Source organism: Canis lupus, chromosome 11 (assembly GCF_003254725.2).
Source record: "Canis lupus dingo isolate Sandy chromosome 11, ASM325472v2, whole genome shotgun sequence".
NCBI lineage: Eukaryota > Metazoa > Chordata > Mammalia > Carnivora > Canidae > Canis > Canis lupus.
Window position 1 is genome coordinate 39,119,001 of NC_064253.1, and position 22,729 is coordinate 39,141,729.

A 22,729-nucleotide genomic window follows, 5' to 3' on the forward strand; every position below is an offset into this window, starting at 1 on the left:
TGCGTTCTTTCACATAAATGGTATCCTGTTTACAGTAAAATATTAGACAACTTGGGTCACCAAGTCGACTAACTCAGTGCAGTTAGTGTAGACGAGAAGACAGACCATTCTGCATCATCTGCATTAGCAAGGATTCTGTCAATAGGGAGAGTTTCCTGCTGTGAATAGGATAGAGCAGGAGCTGGTTCCAGGAGGGCCTAGGAAGGATCCCAGCCAGGGAGGAGTGAGGCGAGGTGGGAGATGGGGCTGTACACACAGTGCAAAGACTTCTACTTCAAGCTGACTTAGCCACTTCTCACTCCCTGCAGCTGATCAAAAACTAGAAAATGATGAGGCATTTTTTTGAAGCTGGTATTCTTTGTCTTTTCAGGGTCAAGGCCCCCTTTAAGAATCCAATGAAAGATATCCTCTAAATAATGTACACACAACACTTGAACAGAAGGTTGAAGGCAGTTCACAAAATCTGAAGTCCATTCATGAACTCCAATTTAATGATTCTCGAACTTGAATGTGAATGAGGGTTATTTGGGGGTCTATGCTAGTATGCAGATTCCCAAGGCCCATACCCATAGATATGGATTTCCTGGGTTTGGAAATAGTCGTTTTAAACATGTACTCAAGAGAATTTGATATGTCTGAGAATGTGACCCCATGGTTCTACATGGTTCTCTTTGTGTTTTCAAAAAGTCCTTGAGCAGCACAATACTAGTGAAGAAAATAAGGGTGTCCAACTAAGTTAGACTTCAGTCCAAAGCCAAGTTGCTCCACTTCATTGCCAGGCATGTCATTTAGTTGTTTTTAGACTCAGTTCCTTCATCTATGAAGTGGGTATAATTCACTCATAGTGAATAATTCATAATGAATTATTCACTCATAATTCATTCACTCAGTGCTTAAATTAAAAATCCTGACAATTGCAATGTGAAAAAAAAACTAACTTGCAGGGCTGCTGAGAAATAAAGGAAAAGCTGAACTGGAAAATTCTGGACATAAATAATGTTTGTGATCCCCCTCTTAATCTTTAGGAGACAAGGTAGCTAGCTACCTGCTAGAAGAAGAAAAAAGTAACAATGGAAAGAATTGTCATTTCAGAGCCTGTGAAAAACCTGAATAGTGGCTGAAGAAATGCAGGAGTTTTACATGTTTTTACATGTGTTGGAAGCATTTGTTATCAAATGCTAGTCTTGATATAGAAAATGAGAACTATCCAGGCCAAGCAGGAAGGGCATTTGCTTAGAAAATTTAAGGAAAACCTTAGCGCTATAGATCTTTTCCTAAAAGACGCTGGAAGAGTGAGGGTGAAGTTGACCATGGAGAGAAAGTTACAGACATGGGAGTGGCTTTGTTAAAGATGTAAAAATTATTGAAAATGACTCAAAAGCACTTCTCAGCTCTACACCACCAGTCCCCCATGCTTGGTTATTGACAAGCATGCTTACAAAATGCTTTCAGTTTGTCTGAAATCGTTTCTTTACTATAGGAATGTTCAGATTTTATAACAGAAGTTGATTTAAAAGCTCAAGTTTTGCTCTACACAAATTCTCTGTGTGAACTACATCTCAGATAAAATAAAAGATGCCTGTATTGATTTTTTTTTTGCAACTCTTTGTTTAAGGCACTGCCTTACATTTGCCTTCACTCCATTCTTCTAGATATTTTACAAATCGACTCAGCTACTGGGGAAAATGTGCTTATTCCTAAGTACTCTGGCCCTTTCAGATTCAAGAACCAGTAGATACTGTTTAAAAGAGAACTGGCATCGATCCCACAATTGTCTGTGAATGCTCAATAGGGGGGGAAAATCTTCATTTCAAGGGAGCTTATGTTGCAAAATTATATTGATGAACATGGGTATTTGTAATTCACACTGCATTTCTGTTATAGGAATATCATAAATTGAGACATTCCCCAGGTTTTCTCAATAATCCATTTTTCCAGAATGTGGTTAAAATATGCTATATAACTAAATAGAAAAGATAGAAAAAGCCAATACTATGCTATCTTTAGAAATTGAGAGAAAAATGAGGAACAATGAATTCAGTGGAATACTGATGATCAGGGCTTGAGTCCTCATTCTGGCTTTTCCTGACTTTGGGAAAAACCTTGAAGCTCTTCAAATGTCCACAATACCTAGGTTATGCAAACCTTTAACTTGAGATCTGGAATGATGTCCATTCCAAGTAACTTCATTAAATTGTGATGATGAAATAAGACAATGCTTGTCAGTCGCTTGGTGCCCATCATGTAGTAAGTACTCAATAAATACTAGCTTTCATTACCAATGTTGTTGAAAGTTTAATTATGATATATGGCTTGGCCAAGAATATGCTAGTTCCTAGAAAACTGGAGACTTGCTATGAAAAATGAAGCTGCAGAAGAAAATCTCTATCAAGTTTTGAAAGGGACATCTGTCCACTTTTGAAAAGCTTAAAGGTTGATGATGGTAGGTTTTATCTCACTTGATTCCATATCAAAACATCTGTCTTTCATTTTTCCTAGAAAGGAGATTATTGACAGCAGAATTGTTCATCTTTATCTGAAATGGCTAGGATTCTATTTTACCTCATACAGGAATGAAGAGGGAGAAGAAAAAGGAAAAAAGGGAAGAAACAAAATGATTCATTAAGGTAATGGGGAAAAAGTTAGAAGAGAGGAAAAGAAAGGATATGGAGAGAACATAAGGTTGCCAAGAATTGAGTGATTCTCTGAAGGGAAGAAGTTGTGAAAACCAATGGAAATAGTTGCAAATAGCTCTGCGCACTATCTCCCCATCTCCCTAGTGGCAAGAACATTTTGGTTAAGCTCTAGGGTAAAGGTATGTGGAACCCTGGTCCCATTTATAAGACTATATATAGGTCAGGACTTAGGATTTGGGCAATGTCTAACACAATGGTTCTCATTTGGTGGTGGTGGGGAATGCTCCCCCCACCCCACCCCACCCGCCATGGAATATTCAGCAGTTGTTTGGAGACATTTTCAGTTGTTATGATTTCATGATTCTGGGAAGAAGGGAAAGAGGGGCAATGGATGAAGAGTATTCCTGGCCTCCAGTGGGTAGAGGCCAACAATGCTGCTAAACATCCCACGATGGGCAGTCCAGCCCCTCACAACAAAGAATCATCCAGCCTAAAATGTCAATAGTGCTTAAATTAAAAATCCTGACAATTGCAATGTGAAAAAAAATATTTTTAGAATTATGATTACAATAATGCCACTTTTTTTGAGAGAGAGAGAGTGCACATGTGGGCAGAGGGAGGGGTAGAGGCAGAGGGAGAGACAGAATCCTAAGCAGGCTTCATGCTCAGTGGGGTGCCTGACAAGGGGCTTGATCTCACAACCTCAAGCTCATGACCTGAGTTGAAAGCAAGAGTTGGACACTTAAGTGAATGAGCTACACAGGCACCACTACAATATTGCCACTTTAAAAGACTAGGTCTGAAAGTTTCCGAATTGGAAGAGTTCAGAGAAAATATAATTATTCTGCAATGTCTGGTAATGTGAGGCTTGGATCCTCCAGGGTTTCAGTCCCTTGGACTCATTTTAATTCCAGAGTATGGCAAAATGTTGGAAAAACAAGTTTCCCCCAACTATTCCTGTATAATTAGATGCACTGACTCTGGAGATGCTAGGTTTCCTATGCTTGGATTCCAACCCTGCCTACACTAGCCGTGTCAGCCTGGCCGAGTTATTAACCTCTGCACTTTGATTGCTTCATCTCTTCAATGGAAGGAATAAGAAGAGAGCCCTCAGGAAGTTGTGAGAGGTGAAGGAGCTAATCAATGTAAAGTGTTTGGCCCAATACCTAGCAGGGTATAAGGGCTCCTTAAATATTAGCTATCATCCTTTCTATTCTTGTAATTGTTTCCTGGAAGGACACCCAGTTCTCTGGGCCCTTTTCCTTAGTAAGGACTTGACTGTTTCCTGGTTACTCCTAAGGATAGCCACTTCACAGTCAGAGGTGGCAGTCCCAAGACGGGAAGCCTGACTCTCAACACGGTGCTCTCTGCAGATGACCTTGTGAATAAAACTTCAGTACATAATTTTGGAAATGTGGAGCATGAGGCACTTTCACATGTGATCCTTTCCCTTCTCCTGCCCTCTCCCCTTCTGAGATCTTTCTGCAGCAGCATCAGTAAAATTACCAGCAAAAAGGCTTTTCCCCCCAATATAAAACCACTGGTTTCCTCATTTGCATTTAAAAAAATAGGGGTTTCACAAATAATGAGCAAAAATGGATTGTTAGATTACAGGCCTGATATGACAGTGGTGCAGAGAATAGGAGGAGCAAAACTACATGGAAGCAGAGAACGATTTCTGCTGCTAAGGAGGCAGGAAAGATAAGCCAAGAAAGGTGCCAGAATGAAAGAATCAAGCTGAATTTTTAAGAAGTTATATAAAAAAAATTTTAAAGCAGATTCAAAATGTGTTTTTTAAGAAAAATGGATGGGTCTTAAGTGGAAATGGAAATTCAACATAATATAAAATGTCACAGAAATAATGGACTAAGAGAGAACAGATGTTAAAACTTAAATTAAAAAGGTGTGGGTGAGGGAGAAAAGGAAGGCAGGAGGAAAATACAGACAGGGGAGAAAGGAGGCAGTGTGGTGTGGTGGAAAGATGCTGAACCAGGCTCTGGACCCTTGTTCCAGCCCCCCAGCCTGTGTTTCTTGCTCTGTCTGTGACCTTGACGAAATCCCTTAGCTTCCCTGGGCCTCCATCCAAATGAGGGGTGGGTTAGATGGGGTCAGCTATGTCTGGAGGCACTCTGGGCCCGTCCTGGTTAATTGCAGGGGTGCAGAGCCCATCAGGGGGAGCTGGAATCTGGAGTTGGGCATGCGCACTTGAGTGGCGCGGCTAAGAGAAGGGTCCTGTGGAGAGATGGACAGGAAACCCAGCTCTGGGGCAGAAGGAAGGATTTGGAGGGTGCAAGAATAACAGTGAGCACTAGGGGGCAGAAGGTGCTATAGCAAAAGCGTTCCTCCAGGTCTTCCTGCAGCTACAGCAGGTGAAGCAGGCAGGTAGGAGGTTGGCATCGTAGAGATTGGCAGCCGGGCTCCAGCTTCTGGGTTGGGGTTTGGGGGCACATTTCCGTTCCCTCGGAGGGGCTCCCTGGAGGCGTGACTTGGAGCTCAGTGCTGACAACATGGAGGTACCAGGTACAGGGGAGGAAAATGAGGACCCAGCTCTAAGGAGTGGAGAATACGGGAGCCACCAAGTCACATAAATTAGGATAAGAGTTTCTCCTATATAAGGGGAAGTGCAGGGCTGAAACTGTAGGGAAGACATAGCAAAGATCCAGGGTATGGGGATGTTGATAAAGTTCTCTCAAGCTCTAACACTCATCCATCCATTCAGCACAGGGCAGCAGTTAAATGTTGGGCTCTGAAGATGTGCTGGCTTGAGGTCAAGTTTCATGTCCTCCATCTTCCAGCTTCGTGACATTGGGTGAGAGATTTAACATTCAATTGTGAAATGTGGTTGAAAGAATCTCCCAAGGTTGTCGCGAAGTATCTAAATATGTGCTTGGCACCATCCTTACACAGAATATGTGCTTAATAAATGTAAGCTATCATCATTTGGTCAGTTCCAGATTTATTCACCACTTACCAGCATGTGACTCTCAGTCAAGGCAGATGGAACAATTTTTTGTTGTTATCTTAGAGAAACCTGGGTGGTAAATACAACAACAACAGGTATATGTGAGAAGTTTGAAAGAGACGCTGCCCTGAGGAATGTGTAAAGCAGCTGGAGACACTCATGCTAATGCATACAGTGCAGAATGATTCCAGGTTGAGGGTGGGAAAGAGGGTTGGTTAAGATGGAATAATGAATCAAATGTTAGCTGTGTTGTTGCCAGGACTTCTGAGCCTACAGCAAGACATGAGAGGGCCTTGCCGGCTCCATCCCAAAATGCGTCACCCAGTTCTTTTGAACTTCCACCAAATGACCAAGGCAAATATTGCTTAAAGCGCAGGAATCTGAGTTCCATTTGGGTCTGCTTCCCCGAGTCGCATTTTCAGACTTATTCTTTGTGGCTGCCCAAAAATATGTGCAGTAAGTTCTGAGGTTCCAAGCAGTTCCAGAACTATCTGGAATTGCCCAGAGTCCCCCACGGCTTCCACTCATCAATGAAGATCCAAGTGAAGTCGAACATCAGGGCCATTTAGGATTGCTGGCCCTGTCGGCAAGCTGACACAGAGAGGGGAAAGGAGAACACTACTTAGGTACTTAAATCATGCGTTTTACAGTTTCATCCACAAGACAAACGTGAGAATGAGGCCTTTGGTCCACCAGCGGCAGATGAACTGTAGAGCTTTAATAGTTTTCTAGGGGCCGCACCGTCTATAGGAGATAGGAGTTGAAGAGAGGCTTGTTTAACTCTCAAGATGATGCTTTTATTCCCTCCTAGGAGAGACATTTTTGCTAATAATAGACTTCCAGTTTTTAGGACATCACTGTTTTAAAAGAGTGATGTCTAAAAGTAAGCAGGTTAACCTGTGTGTATGCATGTGAGCATGAGGAACATATGTGTGTGTGTGTGTGTGTGTGTGTGTGTGTGTGTGTGTGTAAGAGAGAGAGAGAGGGAGAGAGAGATTTCTTCTTTTATGTATAAAGCGGCAGACCCTCCCCTCCCTTTTTCATTCCAGTGTAATCTATGCACATGCAAAATAATTACTTCTTCCTGTAGGAAGTGTCAGTCCTCCAAGCAAAGAAGAAAAGGCTACAGCATATGTTACCGACACATGTTTTTGCTAGTCTTGTCTCTGTTCCGCCTGCTGTGGCAATCAGCTTTTGCAAATACTGTCACTTACCAAATACAAAAAGCATGTGAATGCCCAGCCAATGGCCTGGGATAAACACAACCAGGCTTTCTGACTTGGAACATCCACCCAGAACAGAGGCTTTGTTTTAAAAGAACAAAACCAGCCTTGTATCATCAAAATCATTTGTGGAGAGGGGGGTGGTGGGTAGTTGGGGTAGAGGAAAGACATGGACCCAACCCAACAAACTGCTTCAGGGTCAGCCTCATACATATGAAGGAAAATTGATAGTATTTGATAGTGAGTCTGCTTAATCCAGCCAAGCCAAAGATAGGTGGGGCTCAAAAAACACTGCTGGAAAAATTGGTATCTGGCCAAATAGCTAAGTAGCCAGTTGGGGGTCTGAGAAGCACATGCACAGAAGGGCTTTGAGCTCTGCCTCTTGGCAGGACGCCCACCCATCAAGTTCTTCCAGAGGGAGTGTTGGCAGTGGGCACTCCTAATCCCAGAAGCACTTGACAGGTAGGCTGGCTGCCGAGAGCCCCCCTTGTCCCCCTCAGGTGCCAGACTCTGCACTTTGGCCACAGTAGCTCCAAGCACAAGGATGAGACAAAGGAGGGGAGTCTGGCACCTAGAGTGGGGAGCCTGTTGTCTTGTGGTGGGGCATTTGTTTAGTGCTTCCTGGCATGGGGAGTGTGACACTGAGGGGTGACACTGAGTGTGCACTGTCCCTGGTGAGCAGACCATGGCAGGAATTGTCTAGGGTCAAGAGGGCATAGCTCTGGGCATCTCCAGCTTGCCACTAGTTCAGTACTTGTCAGAGGGCAGGTTCTAAGCACACTTAAATAATAAACAGGGAAGAGATGGTGGGAATTTGTGGCATCAGTGAAAGGAAGAGAATAATCTCATTTAAAGAGAAATCTGGAAAAAAAAATTTAAAAAATAAAGAGAAATCTGAACTAAGTTTGCTGCTTTCCCACCCCCACCACCACAGAGCAACTCTGGGATAATTGAGAAGGCATCTGGGATTCCATTTGTATAGCCCATTTGGGCTTCTGGAAGAAACACTAGAGAGGAGTTTGGGAGCTTACAGTTAAATTCTTCAATGGCTAGAACTAAAGTCCCTGAAGAAAAAATGGAAAGCAAAAGTGCCTGACCTCTGGGGACTGGGTCCTGGGAAGATGTCTCCCCTTTACCAAGTAGGAGTGAGGTGGCTTGGACTTCCTCCTTGGGACCGAGGCCTTGTTGGTGACGAACACGCTTATGTGGCCTTCCAACACCCCCACCTCAGTAATAAGGAACACATTTTATGAACTGAATGTTGGCATCCCCCCAGAATTCATATGTTGAAACCTAATCCCAGTATGGTGGTATTAGGTGAGGTCTTTGGGAGGTGATGAGGTCATGAGAATGGAGCCCTCATTAATGGGATTAGTGCCCTCATAAAAAGGGGCCAGAGATCTGGCTCCCTCTCTCCACCCCGTGAGGATGCAATAACAAGTAGGCGATCTACAGCCCAGAAATAAGACCTCATTCAGAACCCAACCATACTGGCACCCTGTTCTTGGACTTCCATTCTCTAAAGCCATGACATATAAATTGTTGTTGAAGCCACCCAGTCTATGGCGTAATTTGTTATAGCAGCCCCAAATGATTACGACAATATGCTAAGCCTTGCAGAAGGGCCTTTGGGGCCTAATGGGCTGTCATCACAAGAGGGAAAACCCACCATCTCTGCTGTGCCAGGAGCAGGATTTGTGCAAGCAGGATCCTGAGCTGCCACAGACCCACAGGACAGGTGACAAGGAGCTTTGGGCTCATTTTACACTTTGAGGCAAAGTGTGCTCAGAGCTGTGAAGGCATCTCCCCAGCCCCCATCCTCTACCACCCAGGTTCCCTTTGCTGCTTCACAGAAGGCCAAGAGGTCCAGGAGGAAGAGTGTGAAGTTAGGTCTTCACTGGGTACTACAGAAAGTTGCAGATTTTTCTCTCATCTAGCAAAATGGGGATGAAAATTATGCAATGACCTGAAGCTCATAAAGGAAAACTGCCATGGAACTACAAGGTTATAAATCTCCAGAGAAATGCAAATTGTTATTTTCTACCACATAATCAGAATTCCTCTGATTATCCTGTTTTATTAATTTGTTTGTGCACATAGGCCCTATTGCCACCATGTGTACATCTATCATTAACAAATTAGGCTCCCACAATACGTAGGAAAGCAAAAGTTACCCCAGCAATTCATACTTGGTTGTTGTTAGACTAATACATGGCTTACATAAACGTCATCCCAGTATACATGGCTGTTGACTTCTAACGGGGCTTCTTGAGATCGGGAACCACCTTTTCCAACTCTGCCTGAATAGCTTCTAGGACAGTCTAGTAACAGAGCATGTGCTCAGTATGTTTTTGTTGAACTGGATACAACTTCAACTTAGTTGCTTGAAACCTTTCTCTACGTGGGTCATTCACGCATTTGGCAGAAATTTATTGAGAACCTACTCTGTGGTAGACATGGTGTCAGATACTGAGTGTGCAATGATAAAACAGAGCTTACGGCCCAGTGGACAAGACAAATGTACCAAATGATTACAATCATCAACATATCACGAAAGAACAGATTTCTCAGAAACCTATGCAGCAAAGCAAGGTAGGAAGGTTTCCCTGGGAAAGTAACACTGCAGCTGAGATTGGAAGGAAGGGCAAAGATTAATGTGATGATTTAAGTAAGACATAAAAAGGGAACACTCTGGTGCTATTACTGTGTGCCACATACTGTTCTTCTTGCGTTTTTTCTCCAACAACCCTGGGATGAACTGCCATCATTATGCCTCATTATGCAGGTGAGAGAATCAAGGAGGTTAAATAAGAGGTTAAAAACTCGCCTGAGGTCAGAGAGACAGTGAATAATAGGGTTTGAACTTGGTAGGCTGGCTCTGGAGCCAGGTTCCCCACATGTGGAGGAGGAGATTAGCTTGTGCAAAGGGCCTGTGCCTTAGCAGGCAACAAACAGCAGGTCTCCTCCACCCCCAGGTTGGGCAGGCTCCTAGCTGCAGTCCTGTCCCACCTTTCCCGGCACTGACAATTCCCTTTCCTGAGAAGAACCTTGGCCAGGGCAATGCTGTTCATCTTGTTTTATCTGTAAGGTACCTTCCATGAAATTAACTAAAAAATATTTTTAGAGCCAAGGCACAGAGGCTGGGTGGGGCCAAATGAAAGAAGAAAGGTAAGTGCCCACTGTGTATAGAAGCCAGAGTCAGTATTTCAACAAAGAGACTTGTTCGCAGCCATCTTCATGCTGTCTCATTGCTCCTGGGAAAAGAGAGGGAAGGAAAGGAAGGAACAGGCTGACCCGGGCAGGTTTCTCTGCTGCATCTGGTGACTGCGAGTCCCAGAGTAAGGAAATGCTTAGGCAGACAAAGCCAAACTTCCATCAGAGTGGCAACACCAAGGGCTTTTTCATGGGCACTTAAAATTGGTTGTCAACAGAAATGCAAATGGAGCCCATCTTTGTCTTGAAGCCATATGTCCTCTGCGATAGGAACAACATTTTTCCTGCTGAGAATGCTGTTGAGGGTTTAGTTGGTTACAGCTTGAGGGAGTACTGTATGGTATTCAAGGAGGGCAGTTAAGGGGGAAAGGAGAATGCCCAAAGAGCTACAACTGAACGTGGACAATCTTTACACAGAGAGAGAAGAATTTGCAAGCTGAGGAGCCACCCATCACCTCCTGAGACTAAGAGGAAAGCTGCTTTGCAGTAGTCTCTGCTCACCTCCTCCCATCCCCTGAGAATCTCATTTGCTTTTGATCTCACATATCAACTTCCAGCGTTTTAAAGCAGCCTTTTGCCTCTCCTTAAAACAGTGTTTTCTCACAGTAAATCTCTGGGGTAGTCCTTGTCTATCTACATTCTTAAGAAACCCAGGACTTTTTTTGGCTTTTTTAATTCCGCATTCTAGAGTCCACATGGAGCAAAGGAAGATCATGTGGGGAGCCTTTGCTTCTTAGGGGAGTGCTTTTCCTCTTCTTAATTATGTAATTCTAGTTCTTAGTGCTAGAGCTGGGGAGGAAGCTGCAGCCTGCCCACAGAGTCTATTAGGACTGGAGTCCAGAATAGCATCTGGACTAACCTGGGGCTAGAACAGGTTAGGCTAATGTTAAGGCCCCGGGGCCCAGGCAACATGACCTAGCATTTAAGACCACAAGCTCTAGAGTCAGGTTGCCTGGATTCAACTCCTGGTTCTGCTACTTTGCAGCTGTGCAGGCAGTTTGCTTGATTTTACTAAGCTTCAATTTCTAATTAGTGAAAAAGGGAGGAAAGTAGGACCTATTGCATAGGATTCAATGAGATAATGCTCAATAAAACACTTATAAAATAGTGCCAGGCTCAAGTAGAAGTCAGGTTAAATGTTAGCTATTATCAATATTAAGATAAGGGGATTAGTGATCCCTGGGTGGCTCAGCAGTTTAGCACCTGCCTTTGGCCCAGGGCATGGTCCTGGAGTCCTGGGATCGAGTCCCACATCAAGCTCCCTGCATGGAGTCTGCTTCTCCCTATGCCTGTGTCTCTGCCTCTCTCTTTCTCTTTGTGTCTCATGAATCAGTAAATAAAATCTTAAAAAAAAAAAAAAAAAAAAGATAAGGGGATGAAAAGCAGGAGCTGAAACCAAGGTTAAATTAGAGAGGTTATTTAGGAGATAGATGATAGTACTAGTCTAGACATAAAATAGGTTGGTAGTTAGGAATTAGGTTAAAGTAGATAAAATAGATATAGAACATAGGGGCAGTGTCATGTGGCAAATATGCTGGTCTCAGCTTGATCCCTCTGAGCAGGGAAAACCCGAGATCTGGATATAAAACCCAATGTAACTAAGAATAACTACTCTGGAAAACTGTGTGGAGGTTCCTCAAAGTGTTAAAAATAGATCTGCCCTATGACCCAGCAATTGCACTGCTGGGGATTTACCCCAAAGATACAGATGCAGTGAAACGCCGGGACACCTGCACTCCGATGTTTATAGCCGCAATGTCCACAATAGCCAAACTGTGGAAGGAGCCTTGGTGTCCATTGAAAGATGAATAGATAAAGAATATGTGGTCTATGTATACAATGGAATATTCCTCAGCCATTAGAAATGACAAATACCCACCATTTGCTTCGACATGGATGGAATTGGAGGGTATTATGTTGAGTGAAATAAGTCAATCGGGGAAGGACAAACATTATATGGTCTCATTCATTGGGGGAATATAAAAAATAGTGAAAGGGAATAAAGGGGAAAGGAGAAAAAATGAGTGGGAAATATCAGAAAGGGAGACAGAACATGAAAGACTCCTAACTCTGGGAAACAAGCTAGGGGTGGTGGAAGGGGAGGTGGGCGGGGGGTGGGGGTGACTAGGTGATGGGCACTGAGGTGGGCACTTGACGGGATGAGCACTGGGTGTTATTCTATGTGTTGGCAAATTGAACACCAGTAAAAAATAAATTTCCAAAAATAAAAGAATAGCTACCATTTATTGATGCCAGGAACAATGGTAAGTGCTTTAAATAGCTTGTTTAATATATTCCCTCTAGTACTATCATGTTATTTTTTATATTCTTGGAATGTCTAGCACAGTGCTTGGCACATAAGAGATGTTCAGTAAATATTTGTTGACTTTAAAACATTTTGCAGCATTACTAGGTTATCCCTTTTGAATACAGAGAATTTGCTTGGCAGTTCAAACATGGAAGCACTGTTATAGGCATCCACCTTCCAACCACCTAAAGCACAAGAGAATAAACGTATATGGTCAAATCTGTTAGTGAGATCTTTCTACATGGGCAATAAAGCTTTTCTACATTGGCCTACGTTAAAGAGAAACAGCCCAAGCCAATGATGGGTCAAAGGGGGCATTATTTAGAGAAATTGCTTCAGGTTTTATAGGCACACAGGGCTAGACTGAAAAATATTCTTCTTGGCAAATGAGTAACAAAGTAATTAAAGGAGTCAACATTCAAAATAGAGAAGTGAAAAATCTAAAACAGGGAGTGAGACAAAGAATACAAGAGTCCAGCTTCAACTGGGTGGGGAAATACCAATTAATAGAGCTATCTCTAGAAGGAAAAGATGGAGTTATCAGATCTAATCCCTCTTCGTACTTCTTTATTTAAACAGGGATTTCAATATTTCTAATGTGAAAGAATTTTATAAATAGCAAAACCAAGGTTCTAAAATCCTCCCAAGTAATTTACATTCAGGATTTTTTTTTCCTGCCCATTCCTATTTTTAACTATTTGATGGCATTTAGCAATCCTGGGTATTGGGTGATTGCTGGGATCTTCTATCCCATTAAGAGGACAGGCATTGTTGAAGAGCAACTACAAGTGGCAAGGATTTCCCTGGGCTTATCTAGCAATAAGGAAGATATGAAGATGGACAACAAACTCTATTTTCTTTCAGAGAATGAGGAAATAGTTGAAGCAGGAAGGGGACTATTTTCTATTTTGTAATGGTTATTGTTCCAGAACCATCAATCAATCAATCAGCAACCATATGTTTGAATACCTATGAAAATGTTCACATAATTCATAGTGTCACACCTCACTGAGTGGCTACCTTAAGTCATTCAGTGACTCCAATGAAGTTTTTTCCCTTAGAGTATCTTACTGGCTCATAGTTTATCAGCTATCATTTTGGCAGTGCATAGAAGGCCACAGTCACTAAAGTGGGTGACTCTACTTTAATTGACTTCTAAGTATAATCTCTGTGTTTCTCTGTCTCTCTTTTTCTTACACACACACACACACACACACACACACACGAAGTTACTTACATAGTTTCAAACATGGTCCTACCAGGAAAACAGAAGCCACACTAAGCATACAAGAGTGCATTTACTCCAGGTGACCGGTTGCAAAGATAAGGGAATACTTGAGTAGTCGTATGGGAGTCATGTAAGCAACCCAGAGATTGGCAACATCAAGAAACTGCTGCTGTACTGAACCAGAGGAATTAAAGGTAGTTTACCAGACCCCAGAGGCAGAAATCATTGAGTGGATGTTAGAAATGCACCACATCTGTTCAGAAAAAAATCAGAGGAATGGAATAGACACACCCACTTGGGAAGATGACCCTGGATGAAAATAGAGAAGGTAAAATCAGTCAACTTCTTCCATCCTCTGCCCACAGTCTCACTGGTGTGTCCCATTAGTCAAACCTAACAAGAAAGCAGCTGACAGGAGACACAGGAAAATACAGCTTTCAAGTATCAGTCACCCAGTGGAACTGACCAGAGGAGGGAAGGGACATGGAACATACCTGCTATCAACAGGCCAGGAACTGACATATGCATGTACCACATATACACACACATACGTGACTTGGTTCCAACATCAGCATTGTCCATCTCTGAATTTGAAGCTAACTAGAGCAATGTAAAATAAGTAAGGCCAGTTATTTGCAAGATAACTCACTCCCCAAGTTGACTTGACTTTAAGATTTTGGGAATCTTCTTTCAGTCTGGTCAAGGTGCAGCTTAGAAAAAGAAACAGGGGAATAGAAATCTATGCTTAACCATGTGTTAGGATCGGTGTTCAATGCTTTTCAAACGTTATCTCACTTTATCCTCACATCAACCCCATTAGTATAATATAGACTTTAAGGTTAAAGTGGTATATCAACCTCACTGCACAAGTGAAGAAACTCCAGGAAGTGAGTATGTTATCCATGATAATGCAAGTGAATATTGGAGCCTAGTTTTATATAGGTGGGTCTGACTTTGAATTTTTACTGACAGTGACAACATGCAGCCGAGGATATAGTGACACAAAGTTGAAACCTATTCATTTGCTCTGCATTCTGCAGTTCATCATAATGAACCAGTGGTTGAAAAATAGGGGGAGAACTAAAGAATAATAAAAGGATATATGACTTTCAAATTACAGAGGAAAATGGAAAAAATTTAAATCAAAATAAGGGAAGAAAAGGAAAAGTTAATATGTAAAAGAAGATTAGAAAGCACAATAGTACAATAGTAGATTTAAAGCCCTAATATATCACTAATTATATTAAATGTAAATGAACTAAATGCACCAGATAAAAGAAAGATTATCAAACTGGCTAAGCAAAACTTAACAATGTATTGTTTACAAATAATATGTAGAAAACAGGATAGAAATAGTTTAAATGTAAAAGAATAGAAAAAGAGTATTTGGTTAGCTAATACTCACCAAAACAACAATGTTAATATCAAGCAAAAAGCATTATTAGTTATAAAGAGGGACACTTCATAAAGTTTTAAACAATATTAAAGATTGGTCTAATTTTTTGTACACCTAACATAAAAGATTTAAAATGTATAAAGGAAAATTGGCAGAACTACAAGACAAAACAGACAATAATCACATACTAGGACATTTGTACACCTGATAGAACAGACAACAAATTAGAATAGATAGACAAGATGCAAACAACATGGTTAACAAACTGAATAACATGACTAACTTATTTGACATAATAGATACATATAGAATAATACTGCCAACAATTGCAATGTACCCATCTTAGTGAAGCACACATTGAACCTTTACTAAAAGTTATGATATACTGAGCCATAAATTAAGACAAAGGTACATACATATCTTTTGCATATTCCCTTTGTTGGCTTATCTTAGTCTTTGTATTTCATTTTGGAGGATTTCTGAGATATATAGTGATCTTTGGCTATCTGTTAATATTTAGGAGAGCTTGTTTTAAGCTATAAGTATAGGAGGCAGGGCTTTAATTATTCACTAGGGGACCCCTAATGTCACTGTCTTTTCTCTGGGATGTGGTCTTTTCTCTGGGATGATTCAATTTCACTGAGAAGAATACTAATCCCCTTTTCTCATGTGTAAACTCAGGATAACAATAGTTGCTAGCCCACAAGGCTATTGTAAGGATTAGTGAGATAATCTATATCAAGTGCGTAAAGTATTTCCTGGCATATTGAAGCATCCAATATATATTAGCTATTATTATTTGAAGTTTTCAACTACTCTCATAGTTTCACTATCATTGATTAGATATATTGATGGTACCCAAATGTATATAACCAATCACTTATTTAACATCTCCACATGGATGTATCTAGGCCCAACATAACATGTTCATTCTCTTCTATCTCAGTAAATAATCATTCAATAAATTATAATTGTCTTAGCTCAGGCTGTCATAACAAAATACCATAAAAGTGGATGGCTTAACCAACAGAAATTTATTTCCCACAGTTCTGGAAGCTGGATGGTTGGGTTCGTGATGATCCTTCTTCTGGCTTGCAGATGGTCACCTTCTCACTGTATCCTGATATGGTGGAGAAAGACTGAGCTCCAGTTTTTTTCTCTACTTATAAGGACTCCCATCCCATCACGAACACCTCACCCTCATGACCTTATCTAAACCTAATTACCTTTCAAAAGCCCCACTTTCAGGGATCCCCAGATGGCTCAATGGTTTAGCACCTGCCATCAGCCCAGAGTGTGACCCTGGAGTCCCAGGATCGAGTCCCACATCGGGCTCCCTGCATGGAGCCTGCTTCTCCCTCTGCCTCTCTCTCTCTGTGTCTCTCATGAATAAATAAATAAAGTCTTAAAAAAAAAAAGCCCCACCTCCAAATACCATCACATTGGAGGTTAGGGCTTCAACATATGAATTTAGGAATTTAGGGGATTATTAAACATTAAGTCTATGAAGAAGTACAGGAGGAAATAGATAATAATCACGTTTATACATCTGAGTAACCAATAGTACAGACAACAAATCAGTATGGACAGAGAAGATGTGAACACAATTAACACTTGTGGCATCATCACCTGTGCAAAATGCTAAAACCCAAATCCCAACTTGTCCTTGAATCTTTCCCCTTATTAGTTGATGGCCTTTCTCCCCAACCAAAATAGAAGGTATTAGAGTACAAAAACATTTTTTGTCTTCTTTAGGGTATGGAAAGTGTTTCCCTGCAATGGCTGTGTCTGAACTAGTGTATGAAGCATTAAAATAAGGAATAAGTGCACTTTACAGTCTTGTAGCTGTAAAACCATATTCTTTAAAGGTTGGATTGGTTTCTAACTGCTTGATTTCCCTCTTTTCCCATTTCTTTCTTTTTTTTCCTCACTTCAATCTACTGCTAATTACTTTCGAATAGAGCCTCACTCTCTTCTCCATTTGGATGTTGCTATATCTTCTTCCCTCTTCCTTATAACATTTGCTGGTAAGGACTCTCTACCTGGTTCCCAGTTGCTATCCCTTCTCTGCCATTTCCTGGGCTCCTGGGCATCATTAAATATCCTTGGATTCTTCACAGCAGACTGTTGAATTTGGAAATGTAGACTTTCTTTCAGATATTTTTGGCTTTTCCTTTCAGACTACACTGTTAGGCCTTTGGGGCTTCATATTGTTTATTCTTGGAGACTTCCTGGAGCGTCAAAAATGGCTTAAAATGATTAGTATGCTGTGCATTGGCATATATGACATTCAATCGCCCTACACTGAGCTGTATTTCAATGAGATTTACGTAAAAGAATCAGAAACATATGGATTTCATCCTCTCTAACTACCTCTACTTTTTTAAAAGCAGTCTCAGCATTTGAGCTTCTCTGGATATAAAATGTTTGAAACTGAATGAGATAAGGCAAATCAGAATGAGAGAGGCTTTCCCATTTCTGATGGCTATCTTGTCTCTTTTATCATCGTAGTTAGTGATTATGTGTTTGTTAATTTTTGCTCAACTTCTCTCTCTCGCCTCTACATTTTCCTTCCTTACTGTAAGTCCCTATTAACCCCCCTTTCCTTCCCTCCATCCTGTCCTAGAAACAGCTACCTGCTGGCCACTGCCTTGCCCTACCTATGCTCACAATTTAGAGAGGTGTCAGAAGGATATAAAATCAAGGAATTCCAACACATCATGAAATTATCATGATAGAGAAGCATAAAAAGAACTTCGAGGGGAGAGCAACTTTTAGGGGGCATTTTGTATTTTCCTACCTTTTGTTTGCTTTACTTACACTTTCTTCACAAAAGTGCTCTCTATTGTACTCTCCCCCCTTCCCCCCCCTTTGCCTCTGGTCTCCATTTCTGGTCTTTTTTCTCCCACCTGAGTTTTCTACAGCTACTCTGGCTCTTTCCAATTCCCCATTGTAAAAATTCTTTATCTCCATCTGGTGCTGCATATGCATGAGGGGTTTGGTGCTTTCCTCTCCTAGACTCTTATCCATTGTTCTGAATGGAATCCTCACAGTTGGAGCCTTTTGCTGCTCTTAGGCTGCCTCATTTTGGTGTAGGTCTCCAGAGAACAGAGCTAGCTCCTGGTAGGGCCTAAGCTGAGTGACCGCATTGAGATCTCCAATTGCATAGCACAGAATGTGTGGCCATGAGTAGACAAGACCAATGTAATTCTATCACAGTGTGGACGTAAAATGAAGTGTTGTGTTCCATGAGTAAATAGATACCCATAACAGATACAGTCCATGGGACAATCAGCAGCTCTGATTAATATTACCACCTCCCTCCCCCAATTATTGCATTAACTCAGCCACCATGCTGCCAATCAGAAACCACAAGTAAGGAAGTATTTCTCTAAGAAGTTTTTCTTTAGGTACCTCAGCAAATCAGTGTCATTTCTGTTCACCTTTACCATACTTGAAACATTCTGCTAAAAGATTATGAAATACTATCAATTATGAATATGTCAAGCAAGATATGAGATTTTTTAAAAGAATTTATTTATTTATTCATGAGACACAGAGAGAGAGGCAGGGATATAGGCAGAGGGAGAAGCAGGCTTCCTCTGAGGAGCCTGATATGGGATTTGATCCCAGGACTCTGGGATCATGACCTGAGCCAAAGGCAGACGCTCAATCACTGAGCCACCCAGGTGCCCCAAGATATGAGATATTTGAGGGCCAGGAATGTTACATATATGAATATAATTTCTGATGATCATTAAGCTCTTTTCCATCTATCTGCACATTTCCTTGCTGCAGCAAGCTCTTTCTCATCCCATAATGAACCAGCTAAACATCTGTAGGTCAAGTGTTCTTATGGAAGAGCTAAAGAGGAGATACAACGTCTTCTACAAATTGTCCATTATATGATTCACAAAATTAAAATTAGGTAAAACTGAAAGAAAAAAAAAACTATATGGTACAAGAGAAGGTTAAAGTACATTGTATTTGATTTGATTTTTAACATTTTACCTAGTAATCATTAAAACACTGCTTAATTATTTGTCAGGCACTATTCTAAACATCTTACAAATATTAATGTGTATAATTTTCATAACAATGTTCCAGTATGGGTACTATTACTATCCATAATTTACAGATGAGAAAACTGAGACAGAAAGATTAAGTGATCTGCACATGGTCACACATTTTAAGGGGCAGAGCCAGGATTTAAACCTAGGCATACCAGCTCCAGAGTCCATGTTGTTTCTACTCTGCTATACCACTATGCAATGTTAGAGATAGCAGATATATATAGTATTTAAATGTTTAGAAATTGACTGTAGTACTTAAATTCTAAAAGGAACCAAACATATGCTAGAGTACATCTGACTCACAAAAATCATCTGTAAAATGGGAATAGTACCTATCATATAGGAAATGGTGATACTTAGATTAGTTAACATTATTAGCAAAGAGCCTGACATTTGACAATAGTATCCATTTTCCCCAAGAAACAAAAGACATGCTGAATACCATATATATGTATTAATATACATGCTGGATAGGTATAAGCAAATAAGTGACCATATTTCCCATATTTCAAGGGAAAGGAAAAGACTCACCTATCAATGAGAAGAGTATCAAGGTCGCATTATTTGAGAAAGATGTGGACTGGGGATGTCACTGTGGCTGACTACAGAATACTATCTACCAAACAAGATTCTAGTCCCAGTTCTATGATTGAACCAGTAAATGTTGAGATTTAGTCATTTGAAGGTCTCACTGTGTCTAGTCATCCTGGTTATACACTTTTTCTAATAAAATAATTATGTAATAAACAGTGGGTTTTTACATTTTTATTTATTTATTTGTTTGTTTATTTATTGGCTCATTGTTCCCCAAGTGTTCCTCATTTAGGAGAATTCCCTATTGAACATGTCTAAATAGAAATCAGATCCTTACCTTCCACTATTAAATCTGCTGACAACCCAAAGCAAGAGCACATGACCTGATCTCAGGTAATGCAACTACTTTGGTCTTTGAAGCTTGATTGGGTGAATAAAGACCTAGGATAGATAGATATAGCCATATGACTTTATTCTAGAAAATGAATGTCCAGAAGTGATATGTGTATCTCCATGCATTTGAGTGACCCTAATGAGCAAATGACCCTATATTTCCCTCTTATTTCTCCTTTTTCAAATAAAAAGGGAAAAGCAAACCTTTCTGTACAGCATTAAATTCTCTGTAAATCATTTTAAATTACTTGCAAAGAGACATTTCTTTTAGTTCTTCTTGTGTAGTGTTAGAAGAAAACTCTATCTCTAGAGTATTGATTTCATTTTGAACCTACAATGGAGATTAAAGACATAATTTTTTAAAACCCCTAGTAACTTTTTGTTCACCGAATTGAACAATTGTTCACCTAAATGTGTTTGTGTATATACATCATATATATTCACAAATATTGTACTAAAAGTGCAAGTCCATTATTACTGTTCAACACAGAGGGTTTTTTTTCATTTGAGAGGAAAGGTAATTCATTTCATTTGTTTAATATATTACATTTTCAAAGCATGTTTTCATAACTCTCAAATCTGAGATAGATATTATTAATCTCATTTTACAGATGAGAAAACTGAGACTCAAAGAGATTATTTTACTTCCCCATGTTTATGTAGGCTGCAAGTATCAGAACCAAGATATGAAACCACATCATCTGATTGCACTCCAGTAAGTTATCAAAACTGTTCACACATTATTTTCCACTGGACTTGGTAGTTATCCTTCAAAAGCCCTCATCTTGATAAACAAAAATATTAAAATAAAATCTAATAAAGGAGCTCAATATTTAACATTATATTTACTGGTCAGAAGCTTCCTGGCTCACCACTAAAGATTTTTAAATGATGGAAAGAGAGCCGTTCGCAGGTTGCGCTGTTCTCTCCTTCAGTCATAACTTTTCTCCTAGGTTTATAGTTATGGTTTGGCTTTAGAGTACAAAGCAGTAAAACTTAATTGAATAGAAGTCAGATCAAGGTCTTTTCAAGTTGGACATGTGTGAGTAACACAAATATAGAGGAATCAACATTTAGAAAAAATTTCAGTTACAAAAACCCAGTGGAAAACATAACTCCTATTTTATAAAATCTTCCCACCATGAAGCATAGTTATTGTGACATACACAGGAATAGGCCCATAAGTATCATTAATGGAAATGAAAACTATACCATGAAATTCATATCTAGAGGCTCAAAGTATGCTTCTAATACAAATCTATGCCCTACAAAAAAAACAAAAAACAAAACCCACAGAAATATTAGCAGGTCACTCAGATTTTTTTCTACCTTATCATGTAGTCAAAAATAACTCCTCCATTTAAAATCTCTTTCTAATTCACATTAAGTACATTCAATTCAGTAAATACATTAAATACAGTCTTCTGGTCTAATTTCCACTGTCATATAAGTTGAAGCCCCCTTTTATTCTGAAGGGATAATATCCATCATTCTGATACTTTGGGAATTTTTCAAAATGCTACTTTGATATAATATTTTGCTTCATGCCATTGTAGTTGCACATTCTTCTCCCTCTTTCTGAGTCAAAGCTGTCCTACCCTGGAGGTAGCAAGTATGCTGACTATAGATAAGTATTTAGCCAAGACTATACAGTTACTGTGGTAGGCTGAACAATGACCTCCTAAATAGGTCCACTTCCTAATCCCTGGAATTTGCAAATATATTTCCTTAAAAGGAAAAAGGGAGATTGCAGATGTGATTAAGTTAAAAGTTCTGAAATGAGATGGTTCTAGATTATTTGGGTTGGCCCAATATATTCACAATCTATGATAAGTAAAGGCAGAAGGACATCTAGAGAGGAGGTCAGCAGGGTTATAAAGGACTTGGACAATATTATAAACCAACTAGATCTAACAGACACATATAGAATACTCCAGCTAACAATAGCAAAATATATTTTTTCTCACATGCACATGGAATATTCTCCAAGACAGACCACAAAGCCACAAAAAAGTCTCCATAAATTTTAAAAGATTGAAATCATACGAAGTATCTTTTCAAACCACAATGGAATAAAACTAGAAATCAATAACAGAGGAAAACTAGAAAATTCACAAATATGTGGAAATAAAACAACACTCTATTAAATGGACCAAAAAGGAAATCAAAAGGGAAATTAGAAAATACTTTGAGATGAATTAAAATGAAAACATAACATACCAAAACTTATGAGATGCAGCAAAAGCAGTGCTCACAGGGAAATTTATAGTTGTAAATCCCTATAATAAAAAAGATCTCTCTCAAGTCAATAACCTACTTTACACCTCAAAGAACTGGAAAAAGAAGAGCAAATTAAACCCAATGCTAATGGAAGGAAGAAAATAATGAAAATTAGAGCAGAGATAAGTGAAATAGATCATAGGAAAAGATAGGATCAATGAAATCAAAATTTGGCTCTTAGAAAAGATCAACACATTTGACAAATCGTTAGACTGACTAAGAAAAACAGAAAATGTGAATAACTAAAATCAGAAATTAAAGTGGAGACATTACTATTGGCCTTACAGAAATAAAAAGAAGTGTAAGAGCATACCATAAACAATTGTAAGCCAACAAATTGGACAACATAGATGAAATGGACAGATTCCTAAAAACACAGAAATTACCCATATTAGTATTTCTATTTCATGACAAAAATAGAAAACCTAAGCAGATTTATAGCAAATAAAGAGATTAAATCACTAATCAAAGGCCACTCAACAA